Below are 7,412 nucleotides of genomic sequence, written 5' to 3' on the forward strand. Positions count from 1 at the left end.
GGTGATGGATCTGTAAATCACCAAACACCAATCAATGGATGCTGCTGACCTCCATGTTGCTTGCACTGTGCCAGCAAAGGACTGACAGTACATTTGTCCAGTGGAAGTGGTGTGTCAAACGCAGCAAATGCTATTCTTCTTTCGCTCTTTTCCTGAACACGTAAATTCACTCTTTTAGCTTGATGTGGCAGGGCTTGCAAACTATTACGGACTACAAAGAGAAGCACAGTCCTGAGCTTCCCAGTGACAAAAGCCTACCAGACGAGCTAAATAACTTCTATGTGTGCTTCGAGGCAAGCAACACTGAAGCATGTATGAGAGCATCAACTGTTCTTAAACATTCACAAGGCCGCAGGGCCAGATAGATTACCAGAACGTGTACTCTGAGCATGCGCTGACCAACTGGCAGTCTTCACTGACATTTTCAACTTGTCCCTGACCTAGTCTGTAATACCAACATGTTTAAAGCAGACCATCATGGTCTCTGTGCCCAAGAACACTAAGGTAACCTGCCTAAATGATTACCGACCCGTAACACTCACGTCTGTAGCAATGAAGTGCTTTGAAAGGCTGGTCATGGCTCACATCAACACCATTATCCCAGAAACCCTAGACCCACTCCAATTTGCATACTACCCCAATCTCAATTGCACTCCACATTGCCCTTTTCCACCTGGACAAAAGGAACACCTATGTGAGAATGCTATTCATTGACTACAGTTCAGCGTTCAACACCATAGTGCCCCCATAGCTCATCACTAAGGACGGACCCTGAGACTAAACACCTCCCTCTGCAACTGTCTCTGCTACCGCACGGCAAGCGGTACTGGGGCACCAAGTCGAGGCCCAAAAGGCACCGGCTTCTACCCCCAGCCATAAGACTCCCGAAAAGGTAATCAAATGGCTTCCCGAAATTTGATTTGATTAAAATACATGGCTGGTGAAGGAGACTGGACCAAGCATAACTCTGGCCTAATGTGACAATATACCGTTATTTAAAGTTATGTGTACTGAACAAAAATAGAAAGGCAGCATGCAACAATTTCAAAGATATTACTGAGTTACAGTTCATATAAGGTAATCAGTCAATTGAAATAAATGAATTAGGCCCTAATCTATGGATTTCACATGACTGGGGAGGGCCGCAGCCATGGGTGGGCCTGCCCACACACTTGGGAGCCAGGCCCACCCATTGGGAAGCCAGGCCCAGCCAATTGGAATTATTTTTTCCCCCACAAACAGGCTTCATTACGGACATAAATACTCCTCAGTTGCATCAGCTGTCCGGGTGGCTGGTCTCAGACGATCCCTGTAGGTGAAGAAGCCGGATGTGGAGGTCCTGGGTTGGCGTGGTTACACGTGGTCTGTGCTTGTGAGGCCGGTTGGACATACTGCCAAATTCTCTAAAACAACGTTGGAGGCGGCTTATGGTTGAGAACTGAACATTAAATTCTCTGGCAACAGCTCTGGTGGATATTCCTGTAGTCAGCATGCCAATTGCATGCTCCTTCAACATCTGTGGCATTGTGTTGTGACAAATGCACATTTTAGGGTGACCATTTATTGTCCCCAGCACAAAGTGCACCCATGTAATGAGCATGCTGTTTAATCGGCTTAGGCCACACCTGTTGAGGTGGTGGATTATCTTGGCAAATGAGAAATTTTATTTTACAGGGATGTAAAACAAATTTGTGCACAAGATTTGAAAGAAATAAGCTTTTTTGTGCGTATGGAAAGATTCTGGGATCTTTTATTTCAGCTCATGAAACCAACACTTTAAATGTTGCACTTTATATTTTTGTTAAGTATAAATAGGAGATCTTGGGTACTGTATTTGTACAAACTTATTTGTTTTAAGTTTCTTTCTGACCAGGAGATGGCACCAGTGTATCCAAATCCCCTTCCCAAGATCCCTTAAAAAATTATACTCCAGCTTTTACAGGTGGCCAAAGCAACAAAAAAAACTAAGTCAGGAGGGGAGAGGAAGCCACAGTAAATCTGTGTTTCTGCACAACTGGCCCTGTGTCTGTTCTCTGGGATGGGAAGGCCCTGCATGTCTTATGTATTAACAGTATAGTGGCTTTGAGAGAACGTGGACAATTCTTTCCATCTCTCCTCTGAGACCTTTTGTCCTTAGTGAAAGGTCAAAATCCTTCCAGGTTTTTCTGCTATTATTCCCTGGTATTAAAAATGGCCGTTTAAGATTGATATTTAGTATGGACCTCTATATAGATGCCTCTTCTCATATCAATTGGGGATGTAGGCGCAGACACAGATGGTGCTAACATTGGTAAAATAATGGCAGACTGTAGTACCTTGAAAGGTCATATCCCGACTGCCATTATAATCAAATCAAATGTTATTTGTTACATGCGCCGAATACAATAGTGAAATGCTTACTTATAAGCCCTTAACCAACAATGCAGTTTTAAGAAAAATACCTCAAAATATAAGAAATAAAAGTAACAAATAATTAAAGAGCAGCAGTAAAATAACAATAGTGAGACTATATAGAGGGGGTACGGTACGGAGTCAATGTGCGGGGGGCACCGGTTAGTCTTAAATTATATGTACATGCAGGTAGAGTTATTAAAGTGACTATGCATAGATAACAGAGAGTAGCAGCGGCATAGGGGGGGGGGGGGGGCAGTGCAAATAGGCTGTGTAGCCATTTGATTAGATCTTATGGCTTGGGGGTAGAAGCTGTTTAGAAGCCTCTTGGACCTAGACTTTGCGCTCTGGTACCTCAGTAGCAGAGAGTGCAGTAGCAGAGAGAACAGTCTATGACTAGGGTGGCTGGAGTCTTTGACAATTTTTAGGGCCTTCTTCTGACACCGCCTGCTATAGAGGTCCTGGATGGCAGGAAGCTTGGCTCCAGTGATGTACTGGGCCGTACGCACTACCCTCTGTAGTGCCTTGCGAACGGAGGCCGACCAGTTGCCATACCATGCAGTGATGCAACCTGTCAGGATACTCTCAATGGTGCAGCTGTAGTACCTTTTGAGGATCTGAGGACCTTTGCCAAGTCTTTTCAGTCTCCTGAGGGGGAATAGGTTTTGTTGTGCCCTCTTTATGACTGTCTTGGTGTGCTTGGACCATGTTAGTTTGTTGATGTGGACACCAAGGAACTTGAAGCTCTCAACCTGTTCCACTACAGCCCTGTCAATGAGAATGGGGGCGTGCTCCTTTTCCTGTAGTCCATAATCATCTCCTTTGTCTTGATCACGTTGAGGAAGAGGTCGTTGTCCCGGCACCACACGGTCAGATTTCTGACCTCTTCCCTATAGGCTGTATCGTCGTTGTCGGTGATCAGGCCTACCACTGTTGTGTCATCAGCAAACTTGGCCGTGCAGTCATGAGTGAACAGGGAGTACAGGAGGGGACTGAGCACGCACCCCTGAGGGGGCCCACATATTGAGGATCAGTGTGGCGGATGTGTTGTTACCTACCCTTACCACCTGGGGGTGGCCCATCAGGAATTCCAGGATCCAGTTGCAGAGGGAGGTGTTCAGTCCCAGGGTCCTTAGCTTAGTGATGAACTTTGAGGGCACTATGATGTTGAACGCTGAGTTGTTGTCAATTAATAGCATTCTCACATAGGTGTTCCTTTTGTCCAGGTGGGAAAGGGCAGTGTGGAGTGCAATAGAGATTGCATCATCTGTGGATCTGTTGAAGCGGTATGCAAATTGGAGTGAGCCATGACCAGCCTTTCAAAGCACTTCATTGCTACAGATGTGAGTGCTACGGGTTGGTAGTCATTTAGGCAGGTTACCTTGGTGTTCTTGGGCACAGAGACTATGGTGGTCTTCTTGAAACATGTAGGTATTACAGACTCAGAAAGGGAGAGGTTAAAAATGTCAGTGAAGACACTCGCCAGTTGGTCAGCGCATGCACGGAGTACACATCCTGTAATCTGTCTGGCCCTGCGGCCTTGTGAATATTGACCTATTTGAATGGTCTTACTCACATTGGCTGCGGGGAGCGTGATGATCGAAAATAACTTCTAGACATCAGAACAGCAATTAATGAGTCCGACGAGTAGGATATACTGCTTTACTGGAATAGACCCAGATCCCCGTAATTTGTTTCAATAAAAGGGTCCGCGGAAGGTCGCTTCCTTCTGAGAATCCGTAAGCGAGCGAGTAAACTCCCACTGCCATCCGTTCTTCTTGCTAACGTGCAATCATAAAATGTATGACCTACGATTTATGATTATCCTACCAACGGGACATTAAAAACTGTAATATATTTTGTTTCACCGAGACGTGGCTGAACGATGATACAGATAAAATAGACCTGTCGAGATTTCCATTCACCGGAGAACAGAGAATCTTCGTCTGGTAAGACAAGGGGTGGGTGGGTGTGTTTACTTGTCAATAACAGCTGGTGTGTGATGTCTAATATTAAAGAAGTCTCAAGGTATTGCTCGCCTGAGGTAGAGTACCTTATGATATGCTGTAGACCACACTATCTACCAAGACAGTTCTCATCTATATTATTCGTAGCTGTCTATTTACCACCACAGAATGAAGCTGGCACTAAGACCGCACTGAACCCACTCCATAAGGCCATAAGCGATGAAGAAAATGTACACCCAGAAGCGGCACTCCTAGTGGCCGGGGACTTTAATGCAGGCCAACTTAAATCGGTTTTACCAAATTTTTACCAGCATGTGCAAACAGAGGGAAAAAATCCTAGACCACCTTTACTCCACACACAAAGATGCATACAAAGCTCTCCCCCGCCCTCTATTTGTCAAATCTGACCATAATTATATCCTCCTGATTCCTGCTTACAAACAAAAACTAAAGCAGGAAGTACCAATGACTCGCTCAATACGGAAGTGGTCAGATAACACGGATGCTTACACTACAGGACTGTTTTGCTACCACAGACTAGAATATGTTTCCCGGGATTCATCCAATGACACTGAAGAGTACACCACCTCAGTCATCTGCTTCATCAATAAGTACATCAACGAAGTCGTCCCCACAGTGACTTTACGTACATATCCCAACTAGAAGCCATGGATTACAAGCAACATCCACATTGAGCTAAAGGCTAGAGCTGCCGCTTTCAAGGAGCGGGAGACTAATCTGGATGCTTATAAGAAGTCCAGCTATACCCTCAGACAAACCATCAAACAAGCTAAGCATCAATACAGGATTAAGATTGTATCTACTACACCGGCTCTGACTCTCATCGGATGTGGCAGGGCTTGAAAACTATTACGGACTACAAAGGGAAACCCAGACGCGAGCTGCCCAGTGACAGCGAGCCTACCAGCCGAGCTAAATGCCACTTCAAGGCAAGCAACACTGAAGCATGCATGAGAGCACCAGCTGTTCTGGATGACTGTGATAATGCTCTCAGTAGCCAATGTGAACAAAACCTTTACCTTTAAACAGGTCAACATTCACAAAGCCGCTGGGCTAGATGGATTACCAGGACATGTACCCAAAGCATGTGCGGACCAACTGACAAGTGTCTTCACTGACATTTTAATCCTCTCCCTGACAGAGTCTGTAATACCTACATGTTTCAAGCAGACCACCATAGTCCCTGTGCCAAGGAAGTGAAGGTAACCTGCCTAAATGATTACCGCCCGTAGCACTCACATCTGTAGCCATGAAATGCTTTGAAAGGCTGGTCATGGCTCACATCAACAGCGTCCTCCCGGACACCCTAGACCCACTCCAATTTGTATACCTCCCCAACAGATCCACAGATGACGCAATCGCACTCCACAATACCCTTTTCCACCTGGACAAAAGGAACACCTATGTGAGAATGCTGTTCATTGATTACAGCTCAGTGTAGTGGAGCAGGTTGAGAGTTTCAAGTTCCTTGGTGTCCACATCACCATCAAACTATCATGGTCCAAACATACCAAGACAGTCGTGAAGAGGGCACGACAAAACCTTTTCCCCCTCAGGAGACTGAAAAGATTTGGCATGGGTCCCCAGATCCTCAAAAGGTTCTACAGCTGCACCATCGAGAGCATACTGAACAGTTGCATCACCGCCTGCTATGGCAACTGCTCTGCATCTGACCGTAAGGCACTACAGAGGGTACTGCGTATGGCCCAGTACACCACTGGAGGCAAACTTCCTGCCATCCAGGACCTATATAATAGGCGGTGTCAGAGAAAAGCCCATAAAATTGTCAAGAGACTCAAGTCACCCAAGTTATAGACTATTTTCTCTGCTACCACACGACAAGCGGTACCGGAGCGCCAAGTCTCGGACCAAAAGGCTCCTCAACAGCTTTTACCCCCAAGCCATAAGACTGCTGAACAAGTAATAAAATCGCCATCGGACATTTACAGGATCAGCCATAGTAGTACGCCAACCCTGGAGCAAATTAGGGTTAAGTGCCTTGCTCAAGGGATTTTGTTTATTTTAGAGTACTGGGCAAAGTACCATCATTCATGAAGTGTGTTGTCGTTGTCAATGTTTATACATGTGATTGTGCCTCCTGACTGCCACTTACTGCCTTTTTCATTAGCTCTCCCTTTACAACTGTGTGTGTGTGTACATGGGGGGACTGTAGATTAACCTCACATTGATCAGAATATGGCTTAAATGCAACAACCCAATTCACCCCTCAAGGAATTTTGATACACTCAAAGAACAAGATGCAAAATGCTAATTTAAAAAATGACTAACTCTTGTTGTGAGTGGGATTCCCCACCTCAGGGCAAGGTCAGGGTTGGCCAGCGTAGTTCGATGTTGGCGGCTGAGAAAGCTGTGTTCACTGCCCATCCCCCACACTCACAAGAGGAGTGTTTCTGCTTGCGCGCTGCCGTTAGGAGAGAGAGAGAGAGAGAGAGAGAGAGAGAGAGAGAGAGAGAGAGAGAGAGAGAGAGAGAGAGAGAGAGAGAGAGAGAGAGGGAGGGTGGGTAGGGAGAGGGCGTGGAATTAGTGAGAGGGTGCATTAGTCTAGTTCAGGCAAGGTTTTCCCTCTAAAATTCCCGAGCTAATATTAATTTTAGGCTCAACTGAATTTTGATATTTAGAACATGCTAACATGACCAGATTGTAGCTGATTTGTGTGACTATCTTATTAATTGTTTTCACTTCCTCATTCATTCTTGCGACCTCATCCCATAGTATGTGCTCCGTAGTTCGCACACGATGACACATCGACACTGGTGAAATGCTACCCCCTCAGTCCTTGCCCAGAGCAGGAGTCTTTCAACCAAACGATATTCCTTGAACGTGGATACATCATAGTGAAACAATGTATTTAAAAGTAATTATTATTCTGACTTCCAAATCATGAAACATAATCACTCAATCATCAGGTGCCTGCTTGGCCTGTCGCATGTTGAATTGTTCAAAAACTGTCGATAGAATGGAACAAAGAAAATGATGCATGTTTTGAGAATAGTTACATTTAAACCCCAAACA

The sequence above is a fragment of the Oncorhynchus nerka genome, linkage group LG14 (genome assembly GCF_034236695.1).
Source record: "Oncorhynchus nerka isolate Pitt River linkage group LG14, Oner_Uvic_2.0, whole genome shotgun sequence".
Classification (NCBI taxonomy): Eukaryota; Metazoa; Chordata; class Actinopteri; order Salmoniformes; family Salmonidae; genus Oncorhynchus; species Oncorhynchus nerka.